The sequence below is a fragment of the Neopsephotus bourkii genome, unplaced genomic scaffold, assembly GCF_033783945.1.
Source record: "Neopsephotus bourkii isolate Nb327-2 ecotype Australia unplaced genomic scaffold, CSIRO-AGI_Nbou_v1 NB_1358, whole genome shotgun sequence".
In the NCBI taxonomy this organism is placed as follows: Eukaryota; Metazoa; Chordata; class Aves; order Psittaciformes; family Psittacidae; genus Neopsephotus; species Neopsephotus bourkii.
In genome coordinates this window covers 4,446,949-4,463,849 of record NW_026901837.1, presented here as the reverse complement: position 1 = coordinate 4,463,849, position 16,901 = coordinate 4,446,949, and the positions used below count along the sequence as shown (strand labels likewise).

General features: G+C 41.1%; 1 protein-coding gene across 3 annotated transcripts in view; it reads left to right on the top strand.

The window, feature by feature from the left end:
• FYN (FYN proto-oncogene, Src family tyrosine kinase) overlaps positions 1 to 16,901 on the top strand; it is a 142,650-nt gene that overhangs the window by 52,324 nt on the left and 73,425 nt on the right. For all 3 annotated transcript variants that reach the window (XM_061366827.1, XM_061366828.1, XM_061366826.1), the window contains exon 2: positions 10,465 to 10,534. The gene's annotated coding sequence lies outside the window, so the exon portion shown is untranslated. The remainder of the gene's footprint in view (positions 1 to 10,464; positions 10,535 to 16,901) is intronic.

The window sequence follows — 16,901 nt, the reverse complement described above, 5'->3', positions numbered from 1 at the left end:
TGCTCCTTCCTTACTTCCCATCTGTCAGCCAAGAGGGCATCTTTCTTCTCCAGGCACCCTGTGATGCCTGTCTCTCCAGCACACAGAATTTGCTTTCTAACAAGTGGACCTAACCCACCCTGTTAATGTTGGTAGGAATTTCTTCTTGTCCTTTAGGTCTGTCCTTTAAAAATACTCTTTTTTGGGGGTTGTTTTTTTTTTTTCCTGAGATGCAAGCAATACAGAGTCCCTACCCAAAGTAGCTCACCACCCATCTTTCTCTTTCACACTGCAGCACTTCATCTAACAGTAAGCACTCATTGGAGGAACTTTAGACCTTACCAAGTCTAAGGCCTTAGCCAGCATCTCCTGTCATTGCAGGCTTTTAAATATAGGCTCAACATGCATGTGTTGTAACCATGGAAATGCAAGGAAGGCAGGGTTTGCAGGCAGGGATCTCTTATCAGACCAACTGGCATGGCTGAGGGCTGGGCCAGGGCAACACAGGGGTGAGGTTTTGGGCTCAGGAAGGGGGTCAGAGCTCCAGAGCATATCTGTTTTCTCTCAGCTAGGTCAGGTGGCCTAATAAAAAGAATAACATAAGTGTGGTTGATCCTGCCTTGGGCAGGAAAGCGGCCTAGATGGTCATTCAAGGTCCCTTTTAATCCTGTGGCTCTGTTTTAATAGGGAGAGCTGACTTCTCCTTCTCTGCATGTTGTGCATTCAGGCATATGCTGATCTGCTGCTGATACCAACAGAAGGTCTCTGAATATCCAGAAACCAGAATATCCTCATTAAGGATCAGCTCGGAGGATGTGAGAGTAATATATTGCTCTTTGAGAGGAGGCTGACTTTGTGCAGCAATAAAACACGAATATTAAACAGGAAGCCAATGACACTTCTGAAACATGCTTGAGACAGTAATCCAGATGCTGTTGGGGGATATGGTGCAGCCCTTAAGCCTTAGTCTGTGCTACTCTTTTCTTTTCTTTTTTTTAATACTGCATCTGCAGAGTTGGGGGCAGGGAGGGGGGGCACAGCAAGAGAAAAACCAGATTTCTTAGCCTAGTTTCCTGAGGAAGTGGGGGTTAGGCTGTTAACCCAGTGTGTCTGTGCACCAGTCCTCCTCTTCACAACTTTGCAGGCTGTCTCTAACCAGGGAGGGGGCTTCAGGGGCAGCATCTGGTTTCCTGGTCCTTTTTCCAATGCATCAGCTGCTGCAATGAGATGGGCTAGATGCAGGCCACAAGGGCAGGGTGCCACGGGCACCTCCAGAGCAGCTGGCCAGTGGCTGTAGCAAGGCTTGCCCAGCAAATGGGGCTGGGTACTGACCACCAAGGGTGTGTGGAAGCCAGGAGGGTCAGGATGCAGCCCAGGAGGGACCCACATTGTAAATTTAGCATCACAAGCCCAAACGAGCTCGAAATTCAGATTCATTGGTTCCACCATTGAGGCATTCACTGAATAGTAGTGACATTTTAAATCCATAGAATATTTCAGCAAAATAAATGCTTTTGTGTGGCTTTTGTATGGCAATGAGGTTTCTATTAATGTAGTACAATCCTGGAATTATGTGACCCCTCTGTTTATTCTGGTTCACGCTGGGGCATTCATTTTCTAAGGGGAGCCCTGATGTATTTAAGGGCAGCATGAAAGAATAAAGACTTGATCCCACACTTGAGGCTGAAGCATTACGTCATTGCAAAATCTTTTCATTTGTACTTCTAGTGTGTGTTGTCCTGAGAATTTAATTTCCTGGTTTTCATTGCGGGAGAGTCTTTTTTGGAAGGCACTAGAGAGCAGGGCTTTTTCTAGAAAGTAAACTGTCAGAGTGACATTTTGGGATTGTTCTTTTTCTTTCTTTCCTGGATACAGAACTCAACCAACATGAAATCTAATCATTCAAATCATAAAAATAAGTACCCATGAAGTAGCATGAGAGATGGCCCTCTTTTATTCACTTTTCTCCACCCTCAGCCCTTCCGTGATTCTTCCTAAGTTGTGCAATTATGCTTCTCATATTTAAAACTCTTATTCCCTTCCACTTTGTGTTGTATGACAACCAAGGACCTTATTTATTTGCTTTACTTGTCTCACTATTAAAAGAATAAACCAGCATGTTACCTTTTCTGTTCTTCCATTTCCAGTATTTTTGTTTAATTTGAAACTCCCAAAAAGATGTAAAAACAACTTAAGAAAAATGCTCTCTAGAGTAATCCTTTAAAGAGCAACAAACAAACATTGCAGATTGGTCCTAAAGGCTGTGCTTCCTTTCTGGGGAGGGAGGGAGGTGGGGAGAGAGGATGTTTGCTTCTTAGCTTTGCTCTAATCATCCGATCTGGGATTTGATAAGCTCCACAAGTCTGAAACTGCTGCCTCCTCATGTCTTCCCCCTTCCTGCCTCTCAGAAGATTAAAGTGAACATGGCAAAAAGGAAACAGTTTATTTTCAGTTCCTTGTAGTTAATAACTGCAGTGCAGCGTTTTCATTGTTTGTTTTTTAATCGTGTTGCTATGTTCTTTTCTTACACTGTTTACTTTTTGCTTCATGGACTCTCTTTGGTACAGAAATAGGTTTACAAACAGCTCACTCTTGAAGAATTTCAGCCCCTTTTCAACATTTTAATATTTCACATCAGGAAATATGACCACATGTAGGTAGCATAGTTCTGCAATGACAGCCTTTGCCTTCCTCCCCAGCCCCACCACCACCACCTCGTGGGGCAGGATTGCAGACCCTGCCATGCTTTCGTTTCACTCACAGACAGTTTTGGAATTACAGTAGTTAGGAAAACAAAATGTACAAAATATGGAGTGATTAATCCATTAAACTACTGCATGTACAAGATAAAAATAGTATTTTACATCTTTAAAATTAGCTAAACTTGTGATTTGACTGAACTACAAGAAGTTCTTAGTAATACACAGGTCCCTTTTCACCCCCAGTTTGTCCTAAGAGTACAGGATATATGCTGAATTCTTTAAACCTTTAAAGCCCAGAAGTAAATTGGCCAGGTCCTGAGACCATTTCTTCCTATGTGTGTCTTTTATGATTTCTTGCACAGTGGGATTGGCTGACATTATGGTACTGTTGTACTGCAATATTAGCGTATACTGTATATTTTCATTGTACATCATGGATATAACATCCTTAATTAAAACCTTGCATACTGATTAAGCACAAAAATGTTTGTTGCATAGCTAGAATTCTCTCTTAAGGGGAGGGTAAAATCATTTATAAACCCTATTTTTTTGTATATAAGCCTCTATATTTACTTTGCAGTGTAATTGCAGTTCTAAATAGCCTTTAACTGCTTCCGTGGAGTGTTTGTACTTACGCTGTTTAGCCAGTTTCTGCTAAAGGTACTTTAGGGTCAACCCTGTATCTTCAGAGAAAAACATTTTCTTCGTTGAGACAAACTGCAAAATCAATTATTAAAACAAAAAGCTTCTAAAATCTTATGCTTGCCTTTTTTCCCCTTTGCTTTGTCATCTTTAACAGTGACATGAGTGCTTATTTCTGGCCACAGAAGCACTCTACTGGTGCCACTGGGATATTAGGCAGGTAAGGGTGTGCAGGCTGAAGGGTGCAGCAGAGGGATGCAGCGCTGGCTCCAGCCACTACATCTCTCCCTCAGCTCCAGGGGTGCTCAGCATCCTAGGAGCCAGCTCAGAGGGCTGGAGAGTGCAGTATCGTCTTAGGACTATTTTTAGACTCCTTTCATATATTTAAAAAAAAAAAAAAAAAAAAGAAGTTTAGGTCATAGTACTTCTCATTTTTCTGCAACTCAAAATGCAAGCACTCTTCCCGCAATTAATGAAGTAATTTTTCTACTGTTTTGAGAACTAAAGTTGCTGCAATCACATGCTCCTCATGCATAAGTAACATTTTCAGTCTGAGTATATGCATGGTATTGATCTTGCTAATAGGTTCCCCCATTGATTGCTCAGGCCTCGTGACTGACTATGATGCCCAGACATGGGGGCAGGCAGTTCCAGCAGGGCAGACCGATGTATGCAGGACACAGGCTGGCTTTCAACTTGCAAAGAGATACACACTTGCTTCTGTTCCAGGCAGTGGGATCTTCTCAGAATAATTTCAAAAAGCAAGATTTAGCAAAGGGCCATGCGTGCCATTACATTTGTCTTTCTATCCCTTGTACCCTCGCCGTGTTGTGTTCCACTTACTCACCATAACCACTGGCTGTCCCACCAGGTGTTAATGCTTTTGGCATATTATGTCTCTTTGCATTTGCCTCTGTTAAGTGTACACATCGACACATTCTGCCTGTACGGGTACTTTCCATGCAAGAGTGCTTGGTTACAAGCTGCCTTGATGTTTTCAGGTCCCAGCTCCTTTATGGTTCAGCTCTCTGCTGTGTTACAAAGCAAGTTGATGCCTGGAAAAGGCAAGTTTTAGCAGTGAAGATCTAGCTTTGAATATAAGAAGGATTTAGATTAGTTTGTACTGTTTGAAAGCTGAGAGAAGAAAAAGGTACTAATATCACCGATACTGAGCTGCCAATATCAAGGGTCTAAACCTGCCTGCGGGAGTGAAGCATCTCAGAGAGAAGGAGAACGAGCAATATGCTTTGGCAGGACTGGATGCCACAGGAAACACAGGACATGGGGACCAGCTGGCAACAGCATGTGTGCTAAAGATAAGTCAATAGATCCAGTCTGTGAGGAGATTAAAGTGTTCAGTTTATGATCTTTAACACAATTTGTGGTTTGGTTTCTTTTGTCTTTATGAAAAGTTCAAGCAAAGAAGGATTTTCCTCATGTTTTTGTGCTGTGCTTCCTGTTTCTTAGGACTTGTCACTGCAACAGTGACTTTTCATCTGAGCTCCTCCTGTTCCAAATGGAAAGGGGAGGAGTTTAAAAGGTATGTTTTTAGACAGCCACAAGTTTGATAGTGAAGACAAAACATTCTTGGTTTGAAACCATTAATCTACTTTGTGACTCCTTTCAGGGAGGGACCTGGTTATCCTTACTTACATCCTGAAACTGCATGAAGCTTTCAAGTAACTGTTTTAGAAATCCAGTGACTTTCACATTAAAAAATGCAGGATGCCTGCCCTGTAGCCACTGTCATCTTTCCAAGTTTTGGCGCTGTTACGTGGGAGGACAAACCAGCAGAACAGTAGCATTTAGTCTTAGTTGAGTCTTCTAAAGGTGTTGCTGGGCTTTTATCTCAGCTGTTGTCCAGGGTTGTGTCTGCACTTGTTGCAAGATCTGCTTCCTGTGGGAGCTCCCTCTTTCTGCTGCTCAGCTCTTCCCCACTCCATTGACGACTGGGCTTTTTCATATCATGTGCCTCCTATCTGGGGCCCTCACTTTGCAGGGGGCAGTTTCAGACTAACAGGGAGTCTTCCATCTCTGTCTAAGAGCAAGCCTAAAAGTTTCCCTTAAACTAAATGTTTTATTGTTGGCAAACTTTCAGATGTTCACAGGATAAGGGCTCTTATATGTAATATGGCATTACGTAGTAAAAGATTGCTTTATGTAAGTGAAGATGTGCAGTTCCTTTATAAACTGGCCATATAAAGTGAGCATGCAGGAGGATGGTTTTTTTTTCTTGTGTGCAATGCTGCTTTTAGAAGGTTCTTGGGGTTTTGTTGTTTTGTTTTGAGTTTTTTGTTGTTGATGGTTGTTTGGGGTTTTGGGGGGGTGTTCTTTTTTTTAGTAGAATTAGAAATCTTATGGTGGTGTGAATAGGCAGAAAACACTGCACCCTAGGCAAAACTGAAATGCACACCTCTGTGCATTTGTTCCAGCGCTAGTGTCAGCAGCCTCCTGGGTAACACTCTTTACCCTGTCTAAAACAAGTAACTCAAAACCCTGTTACTGTAGGGCCATAATAACCTACTACTGAAAAATACTTTCTGTACTGAATCATGTCCCAAAATGTATGTAATATGATGTGTTGTAAAATACGACAGATGGCATTAGAGCATATGAACAAGGAATTCTACTACTCCGCTGACTAACCAAGACTTTCATTACAAAGTGCATCCAGCTCATTTACAGGTTACACATCCTGATCCAGATATGTTTATTTGTAAACTGTTCTCCAGCCTGAAAACCTTAATCTTCCCTGTTTTTTTTGCCAAGTAAAATAGCAGCCCAAGCACCAGGATGCCTCCTTCTACTTGAGGTTTGAAAAAACAGCAGCAGAGGCATGCTAGTAATAGAAAACTGACAGATGTTTATCATTATGTAGATTTTCTTCTATGTCTGAGTATCATAAACTCAATTGCATCTACTACCAGTTGAAAAGTATTTAAGAACACTTATGACTTCAGTCAGCCACTTATTCCAGCTGGGTGAACCTCTCATGAACTGCAACGACTGCAACATGTACCAAACCAGAATCCTCTGTGTAGCTGTTTTTGTGCCTTGAGTCATGTTATTATCTGTTTTAAATGGTGGGTAAATTGTCACGGAACATTTTTTGCTTTAATGAATAATCAGGGGGGGTTGTGGGTTCACATCTAGGATTGTTCATGGCGGACCTGATCCAAAGATCCTGGAAGTGGGTGGGTGTTAATGGATTTGGGAGTGCAAGCTTGAGAAAAAAAAAAGGTAGTAACTATATCTGTTGTCAGTGATTTCTCTTTTGCCAGTAGTAATAAACTTAATTCTGATCTCAATATGAACTAACAGAAATCTATCTGGAAGGCTGATGAGAAAAATCAGGGGTTGTCTTATGAAGCCTGTGATGTCATGAAACCAAACACACAAATGATGCGTGGTTGTGCTACTCACCACATTCTGTTTCATGAAATACTTATTTCTTTACAAAAAGAAAGTAATTTTTACACAAGGCTACATAAAAACACTGCTGGTATACATGCAATACTGGGGAGAGTGTATGTTGTTTTGGTAGAAACCTCCAATTTGTTGAAGCTGGTGCTGCTTACAGTAAAAGTTAATAGAATCATTGAATCATAGAATAGTTAGGGTTGGAAAGGATACTGATTATCTCCCAAGACTTTTGTTTTTCTTTAAAGTTTCAATTCAGTCTCTCTGAGATTCAGAGCAACTTCCCATGTCTGTTGATGAGCTAAGTATTTTACCATGTCTTACCATGTAGGAGATGCTTGGACAGCTTTTGTTTGGACACTACTTCCGTATTGGCAGTGACATGTGTCACAGTTTGGGGTGATGGGATCAATAGTTGCAGCTACTTATGGAATCTGATGCTCTAAAATCTAATACTGTTCAATTGATTATACTTTAAAACAGCCTCATTCTGATGGTAAGCAGAAGGGGAGTTCAATATGATTATTTTTTTTAAAAGGTTCTCATTTTGAACACTTTTCCTTAGCCTGAAACTTCTGCTCTCCCTTTCCCACTCTTCCCCTGGTTGGAGTAATGAATAAACCTAAATACTTACTCTATGTCATTCAGATGGTGCCAGCAGCCTGTTGGATATTGGGGTATACCTTTGGACACATATAGCCAACTCTTCCTAACTAAAGCAAATCTAAACCTTTTATGATAAATTCCTTTTGTTAAAAGAACTACTTGTGCAAACAGACTTATCCAAAAGAAGGACACCTTTCACTGAGTAGTCAGATGGCTACTTCTGGGTTTTCGTTTTTCCCAAACACAGTAGCTTGGGAAACCAAGCCCTCTTCAGTAGTAATTTTGATCAGACAAACTTTTTGTCACCTCTTCTATTTATTATACTGATTACAAAGAAGCCAAAATTGGTGTGCCTCAAAGCTTGTATTCATTGATTTTGCACCTCCTAGGCTGTAAGCTGCAAAGTTAGCAAAACTTTTCTGAAAAGTGTTGGTCAGAATTTTGACATAAGTAACATTATCCAAAGCTTTCAAGAAAAGTGAATATTCCTCCTACATGCTTAGGCAGAATGAAAATCATTAAGGATAAAACCGATTCTGGACAGACCCCAGGCAGAGCACAAAGAAAGAGTGAATAATCTTTGGTTTCCTCTGCAAGGCAGGTCCAGCCCTCACCCCCAATTATGCAGCAAAAAATGTTCCCTTCCCTCCTCCCTCCCTGCCCCGCTCTACGTTGAAATACCTCATCTCTTTTGTAGCCAGAGAGACAGAGCACGTTTTGCATCATCTTCTAAAATCAAGCAAAAAGCTTTTCATCTGCCACTCTCAACGTTCAAAAGTTCTTGCAAGGCTGGAGATGTAGTAAATTGTCTCTCTGTCTCAAATTTAACTAGCCACTTCTTTACCTAGCCCTCTTGCTTGTTTTTGTCGTACATGGTCTCAGTGGACAGCTTGGACTAGACTCCTTTAGCATGTATAAAGACAACTGCCTGGAATCCAGTACCATAACAGTGCAGTTTTTCTGTGGGTTGAAACTAGCACTGCGGACAGATAAACAGTAATCAGACCTGCCGTTCCCAAATCCTACATTTGCCTCTCCATCCTTTTCTCTTTCCCTAGTTTGGTTTTTGAGGGTTTTTTGTGGGGTTTTTTGTTGTTTTGTTTTTTTTTTTTTTTTAAAGAAACCAAACCAACAGTTTGTTTTCATCCCAGTTCCTGCACAAGCATTTGTGCTGGGGTGAAGGAGGGAGGGAGTGCTGCTGGGGCTGTATCCAGAAGCTCCACATCAGTGCCAGGGGGAGCTCAGCCCCTTTTGGCAGCAGTGCCCGCCCCTGTCTTTCAAGTATTCATGGGACCAGCAGTGTGGAGTACAGAGTTTCACTTATTCATCACTTCTCTGGGGAAATTATTAAATCAGTCTCTTGGTGTAAAAGAAAATAATGAGCTAATCTAGAGTCGAGGTGCTATTGGATTGTTTCAGATCTGGCTCATCTCTTAAACTCCTAACTTTTCTGCATGTAAATGTTATCCAATTAGTTCAGAGGCAGAAGCAGAGTTTCTTGACTCGGTTTTTTCTTTCCAGGCCAAATGCCTGGCAGCTAGGGAGGGAAATGGATGGCACTGGAATAATAACCACCTTCCCTGAGTTTGAGCAAAGCAGTTAAGACCAATCCTTTTCTCAGTGTTTTCAGAAATTCTGCCAAGCTCTACGAAAGGTGTTGGGGGAGGAAGGGGTGTTGGGGTTTTCTTTCTTTATTCCTTGATATGGCCAGTTGTTTTCTCAGCCACTAAACAAAGCAAGCAGAGAAAAGATGCTTTGCTTGTAGTTTTGTGATTAGAAATGTCTGTTCCTAAAATCTTTCACAACAGCCTCATTTCATTTGTAATGATTCTTTTTCTTTTCCTTCTCTCCCCACCCTGAACCCTCCACCCAAAATGAAGCTTAAGCCTTATGAGATCAGACATCTGGTAGCTAATCAGGATTTAGAACAGAGTGATACAGTTCCCATGTTTTATAGAAGATTTATTTGGTTATTTCGTAATAGAAATTTTATTTTCTTAGCTACTTTTCATGTAACGATGACCAGTAAAAGCAATTTGACCTAAGAAGCCATTCCCCCTTCCTTTCCTGTGAATGCCTACAGCAACCTTCAGGGGAGGTGCTAGTGCAAAGGTCTGTGGGTTCTGCAGCTGAGGCAGGTTTCCACAATTAACAATACAGGGTTTCAAGTAGTCTTTGTATAGCTGTAAATTGATGCATCCATCAATAATTCACGGATACCTCTTTCATGGAAGCTATGGGGAGAATGGGAGTTTAGAGCAGTTCAAAATCAGTTTGATTTCACTGGAGTGGACACTTGGGCACTGAAACCTGTGTGCAGTTAATGCTCCCAAAGCTGAACACTAGCAGAATCACAGCTCCTGTCTTCTAGGAGTTTACAAACTAAATGCTTTAACATCATTGTTAGTCTGTGCTCCGTGAGTTGTTCTCTCAAAGATTTTGCCTCAAGGAAGAATAAGGAGTAGCTGTCATGTGAAATTTACTCAGGGTTGGCAAAATGGTGGCATTTGTCACTTCTGCTCTCCGTCTTCTGCAAAGTGGCACTAGTGTGTGTCAAACTAGATATTGTGTTGACTTACTTCTTCTCTCTCTTTGTTCTTCTTGAGAGCACCATGTAATTAATATAGTCTAAAAACGTAGTGTGGCACAACCCCTTATTTATTTCTTTGTGCAGTTTTCATACAAGGAGGCTGTGAGAGAGCCTTAGATGCATTATATTTCAAAAACACCTTGCTAAAGCAAAATCACTAAGAGATATTGGGTTGAGCAATTTTTTTAGGGCCGGATCTAATATAATTGGCACACTTGGTGTGTGCTGCTGCGCATTTCATGCTGTTGACCTCGTCTCTCTGAAGTCTGAATAGCTATCGTGTCAGTGACAGTGATGTGTCTGAGCAGTCTGAGGGAGAACTGCAATTACTATAACTTTCTGTATAATACTGGTGGAATTCAGTAATGAGTTGTGAAGGTTCATATCCAGTTACCTCCTTTCCTAAAACAGAAGAAATTGTGGAATTTTGGTGGTAAATGCTAGCAGAATGAGAAAGAAATGTAACATAATTTGTGGTGTTCCAGTCACTAATTTTTTTCTTTCCCTTTCTCTCTCGTCTTACAGGGCACATTTTCGAGCCATTTTTGAGGAAATGTGGTGAATGTAAGCTTGCTCTCTTTGGGGGGAAATTCTGGTAAGTGGTGCTGTCTTTATCAGTTTTGGTTTTCAATTAGAATTTCAGAAACATTGTTTTAGATTTTTTCAGTGTAAATTTTTTTAGCTGACGGGAAGTACAGAGACGTAGTTGATTGTATGTGGTTTTCTCCCTCTGCTGTGGAGACTCACAGCATGAGAAGCATTGACAGAAAACAGCATGCTAGGCCTCAGGGCGAGGAATGTAGTTTCATTTGCTCCTGTGGCATCTGCTTATTGTGTTTGTAGCTGTTATAATCTGCACAAGAGTGTGCTAAAACCTGGAGAAGAAACACAAAGGCCTGATTTAAAAACAAGGGGAAGAAAAAAACATGCCAGTGGTATAATAAATCAGAAGCAAAAATAATGTAGAAGGAGCACAAAGAACGCAAAGTGGTAAGGGCGTCCAATCATTCTGAAATCTTTCCATCCATTCCCAGAATGTCAGACTGGCACACTTGCCACATGGGGCTATGATGATTTGCTTATGCCTGATAGTAGTAGTTAATGCAGTTAAATGCTCCTGTGTGTTGTACCAGTTTTCCTGTTCCATCCCACAAGGACAAGCTTTGCTGCTTCTCTGGCTGTTCTGTATACAACACTTTTAGAGGCATGAGTTTCCTACAGACTTTGGGTCCTAGAGTCCTATGGGCATGTGGCACATTGTCTGTGATGCATCTGTGCTGCTGAGCTGCATTGCTCTTAGGAAAAGGAGGCAGAGAAGAAAGTGAGCTAATTAGTGACATGCCCCAACTAGAGCACAGTAACCCAGAGAAAGCTCTTCCGACATGCAAAAAAGCAGCAAATCTGGAGTAGTTTGTAAGCTCATCTTGCTTTTCCCCCTAGGAAACTGTCAATACATACAGTTCCAGCTAATGCCAATTCATCATTGTCACCCTTGGAAAAAAAAAGCCAGCAGAAGTTTGTTCCACTTCTTTCCCTTGGTCAGGCAGGATATTGGACTGGTATTATTTCTTCAGGCAGCGTGGGCAGATTGCTGATGGAAACTGGCTTATTCTCCACTGGCAGAAGACTTCAGAGCTGAATAGCCTGCAGGGTAGAAAACTGAAAATCAAAGATCGGCTCTGTGGGAGCACTTGTTCTTTTCTGCCATTTAAAAAACCAGATGTTGCTATATCGTACACAAAAATCTGGATTAGCTAGCAGATGTTTAAATGTAGATCACTTAGCCTTCTGCATACTCTTAGAGATAAGGTAGCCAAGATGAGAATTTTATACAGAAGTGGACCAAATGCGCAAAACGTCCTGGGCAATGGTACAATGGTGAACCCTGCTACAGCTCATTCTTTTAAACAATTTCCTCTCTTCAGCTTGGCTTTTCTCACAATTGTGCATTTAGTAAGCTTGCACCTATATCCATAGATTGGGAAATATAACCAGCAATTATTTAACTAGAATTTAGTTGCAGGGCCAAAAATAAGCCACAGACAAGAGCATGAGCTCATTGGTCCATAAGGTTTTGTACTAATTTCTGTTAATGCAAAAGAAGATAGAATCTATATCTAGTTTTCTTTTTGGTGGTAGTAATGATACTTTGCTCCTAAAAGTTGTCCTTACAGATCAGCTGATCTTTGTGTGAGGTGTGACAAAATTATGGTGCTCACAGGTTAAGGAGTAGTCATAATTCAGAAGTAGTGATGCCATGTAGCACCAAGGAAGAAATCAAAAGCCTTGATTTTCAAAATTCAACTGGCTAGAAGTTCTGTGGCTTCTCTGGGCACCTGTTCCCGTGTCTGATCATCCTCAGAGTGAAAAAAATGCTTTCTTGTCCCTTGTTATTGCATATTATCAGTTAGTGCAGACTTTGCATCTTCCCTGCCTGTAAAAGGAGCCTTAGAGAAGACCCCAAAATTGGAGAATCTGCTTCTTGTGACTCCAAGGAAATGTGCTGACGCAGAGATGAAGTAGACTTGTTAGTGGGGAGGGGAAGTGGGGGGGGAAACCAAGCAAAACCCCAGTCTGGTTCAGAAAGGTTCTTCTTGGGTGATGTTGATCTTAAGGTCCTTTCCAACCCTAACTATTTTATGATTCCATGATTCTGTGTTTCTTAACCCATGTTCAGACTTGAAGAACATGGATGCTTCACTTAGATGAATCTCAAAACTTGGGAAAAGGTTGGCTGACAAACTGATGTTTGTGAAAATGACCTGTTTTCCAGACTAGCCTAGATATATAAGCCAAAGAAGAGACACTTCTCACTGCTGAACTGTAAATATGCTGGAAATTTCTCAAGCCAGTCTAGAGCTGTATTTGTGCCACTCCATGCTCCAGGATTTTGCCCAAAATTTAATATTGTTTTCCTGGAGGCATTATAATATGTAAACAGACTGCAAATTTTGCTTGTTTTCACAGCTGTTCCTTCCCCTCTTCCCACTTCAGACTGTTTGAGACAGAATAATCAAGAACCTTGAGTTTCTCTTCTATAAGGACCTCTGAAATATCTCTGACCCCGCTGTAGGTTTGCCTAAGGCATTCCACATTCCCAGGTAGTTTAAAAATAAATACAAAAAATATAAGACAAGGAACCCGTTTTGCCCAGTCTCTGTCCCTAACCCACTGCTTCCAAGAAAGACTGGACATCAAGAGAACGTTTTGAATTTGCCTTGACATAGCAGCTGAGCTCTGAGGCTCAGCAGTTATTTATTCATCTTGTATCAAAGTCTTAGAAAAGGTCATGCAGCCTCCAGATCAAAAATTCATAATGGATTTAGGAGCTGATTAGGGAAGTATACTTGAATGCTGGGAGGGAAATCTTGGCTGAATTTAAAACTCCCTCAGCTAAGCTGATGATATCTTTCTGAGCCGTGTGAGAAGAGACATCTTTTGAATGAGATTCTTGTAAAGCAGCTTTGCTGATGTCAGAGCAGATAACTTTGTGTGCCACTACAGGTTTGACCTGTCTTGAATTGAGCATAGCATTTGGCAAGATGTCATGAAACGGACATCTTCCCACATCAAATGCTTACACGACCTCAAGAAGTCCCAAGAAGCATGGCTGATGTAGGACAGAAGACAGTGTGATGTGTTTTGTATTTTTTTCCCTAGTCGGACTGCTCTTTGCTAGCCCAGAATCCCCTTAAAGCTCTTGCCTTTCATAGGAGTGTTTTCTATTCCCAAGCATGGCTTTTGATGAACAGGATGGTGTTCTCTCCCTGTCCATCTAAACCCTGTAGTTGGTCACAGCCATCAAGATCAGTGGCAGATCAAACTGTGAAGTGAATAGCGAGAGGGTCTGCTGTATTGTAAACCTGGCCTGCATCTTTCTGTGCCAGGTGTGCCTGTACCATGTATGCCTCTTCCCACAGATTTCGCTTCCCAGGAAGCTTTGAATGGTTCAAACACAAGTCTTGAAGCTGAATGTATATCTTGAGGCCTGGAAGTCCACTGCTCTTTTCAATCTAAATTTAGGCAGGGATGATTCCCCAAATGGAGCCTTTCATGTTTCAGCTGAAATCTGAGATGCTGTGCTTCTATCTGCACACTCCTCTGTAGTCCAGAAGCAACTGCACATCTTAAGAAATGGTTTCAGCAATTTCTGGTTGCTCGAACATATCACAGAAGATTCGGATTTCAGCTGCTAAAACATGAATCTGCTATTTTATTTCAGGGGTTTGGGTTGGGGTTGGTTTTTTTCATTAAGGACAGTCAGATTTTTCTTCTCTCTTCATTTTAAGCAAACAAACAACAAGCAGGTAATGCCTGCTTTGATTTTGAGTAAGTATAGAAAATTTATTTTCAGTCTATACACATTAAATATGTCTGCATTTAGAAAGATTGTGATGCCTTGTCCATTCCTAGGTGTCTGATTTTTATCATACAATTATTTACATCCTTGATGTCTACCAAAAATGTTACTGAATTTTTCTTGGTGATCCTTCACACTTGTCAAGTTCCTGACATAAAATATTACAGGACAGCTATATATTATCTGCAGAGAGCTTGCAATATGGGCTGTCACTGCAAAATTAACCTGCTGTTACTTTTGCTTTGTTACCTGTATTCTGCTGTGTAAGGCGCAGAAGAGGTTTTGCCAGAATCATTAGCTGTTCTCTGCAATTAGGGCTGACCTGGTGCTTTTTGGTCCTATTTCTTGTAGCTTTTCATTTTCCAGAGTCATTAATTTGAGTGCTGATGTGCCTCATAATGTTCTGCTACATATCTTTGTTATCTCTTCCTATGGGCTAAAGATTACCATGCATCTGTAGGAAGGAAAGTGTGTGGAAATATTTGAGCATTTTTAAATAATTATGGGGATTACCAAGATTTGCTATGCTATGCTTGTAATTCCTTCAGTTTTAGTCTGTTTCTTTTCTTCTGATCTAGTCTGTGCAAAAGATGTGCATGTTGGTGCTGCTGGGTGTAGTAAATGTTAAATCTGGTCCATAAGATTCCTAAGGAATGCAGCTTGTTCCTTGCCCAGAACTGCATGTCTCCACTCCCAACTAGGTTGGATTTGGTCTGCTCTCTTAAAGAGATGTGAAGCGTCGTTATACTTGTGTTCAGTTTATTAAGTCAGATAACCCTACACGAGGAGGTTATGTTCCAGTCTCCTGCAGAACAGATTTTTGTGTCTCCATAGAATCACAAAATGGTTAGGGTTGGAAAGGACCATAAGATTGTCTAGATCCAACCCCCCTGCCATCTCTGTCATTTTCCCAAGTGTTTTCTTACATCTCACTGTTAATCCATTTAATACAGCTCTTGTTGGGGGGTTTTGTGTTTTGTTGGGGTTTTTTTTCATGAGGTTAAGGTGATCCGATTGTTCGAATTGCTCAGCAAAAGAGAGCTGGTCTGTGAGCTGTCCATCAGATGTCCCTCTTGCTATAGACATGGGAGAAGAAATAGGGAAGGACAGGTAAAACAGCAGATGGAGCAGAGCACTGTGTGTAGCTGTACCTCCCAGCTTTCTTAGCTGGCTTAGCAGCAGAGATGTTTGCAGTAGATCCTGATGATACAGCAGCTTGGAGATCCATGGCAGGATTTTACAAGTGATGAATTGGTTGAGTTTGTTGGTTTGGTTTAGATCTAGATAAGAAGCCCTCCAAGTGTGCTTTTGAAAGAAAAGCATTAAATCTGAATATTCAGATGTTGGTTTAGGAAGTGTTACATCAGCTTTGCTCTTTTCTGCATGTGTGTCAGTGTAGTTGACACAAAAAACTCCAGTTCCATCACACTGGAATGTTCTCATACCTTCTGTTCCTCTTTCTCCCCTGTAGAAAACTGAATAAAAACATGATTCTATGTATGTGATACACTGCAGGGCCATCTAACCCATGAGTAGTTCAGATTTAGATACGGAACAGCCTTGCATCTGGTTTCATATCCAGTTCTGATCATTTGATATTAAAATGTAAATGCAGCTTGGAGCAGGTAGGTTCCACCCAGCTGGTAGTAGGATCCTGAGGTGTCGAAAGTGGGATGTCCTGGGAACTTAGTTGCTAGGAAGCATCACTTCCTTAGCAAGCTCATGCAAACAAATAGAGATTTATTTTTTCTGAGGTTAGTAATTTAGTCATGTTTGGGAGTTTTCTGCAGAGATCAAAACACAAAGATTTTGCCTTGACACCTTGCAAGTTTATGGTCCAAATTGCAATCACAGCACAAAAGTTCTTGTGCTGTTCAAGGGGTGGCCAGAAGCTTTTAACATGAGCACATCGCTCCAGTTTCCCATAACTTGTTTCAGAATTAACTTGGAAAATTTTGACTGACATCATGCCAAAAATCCAAAATGGCAGCAAAGCAAGGACAGAAAACACCTCCCAGCAAACATCCAGCATAGAGAGTATTGCCAAACTTGTGTTTGTGCCAAGTTTATAATCAGGCAGCAGCAGGGTCTTGGTGGGTAATGTTCTCAACCTGCAGCTAATGAGCCCTGTAGCACAAGGAGTGAGGAGCATCACAGAGAGAGGCAGGGCTTTTACGTGGTACCTGGTTTGCATGATGCATGTGTAAGAGAAGGATCATACCTGAGATTACAAAGAATAGAGAGCATGACTTCTCGGCATCAGATAAGGACATTTCTGTGGACAAGACTTACTAAATGAATATGTGTTGTAGTGATAAATACATCTATATGTAGAGTTTAAGGTGTGACCTGAGTGTGTTGTATTTTTGTAGTACAACCACACTGATGCTTTACTTCCAGTATTTCTTTTATGAAATGCAGGGGGGGAGGTGGTTAATGTAATTATCTCGACATTAATTCTGCCTCATCAATACTTCATGGATTTAATAGATTTTAGAGCTACAATCATTTGGGAGATTATTTTATCAGCTAAGTACAGCAGAGATTGCTGAAACGAAATGGAGGACAGAATGCATGTGTGTAATATAGGATGCTGTGGTAT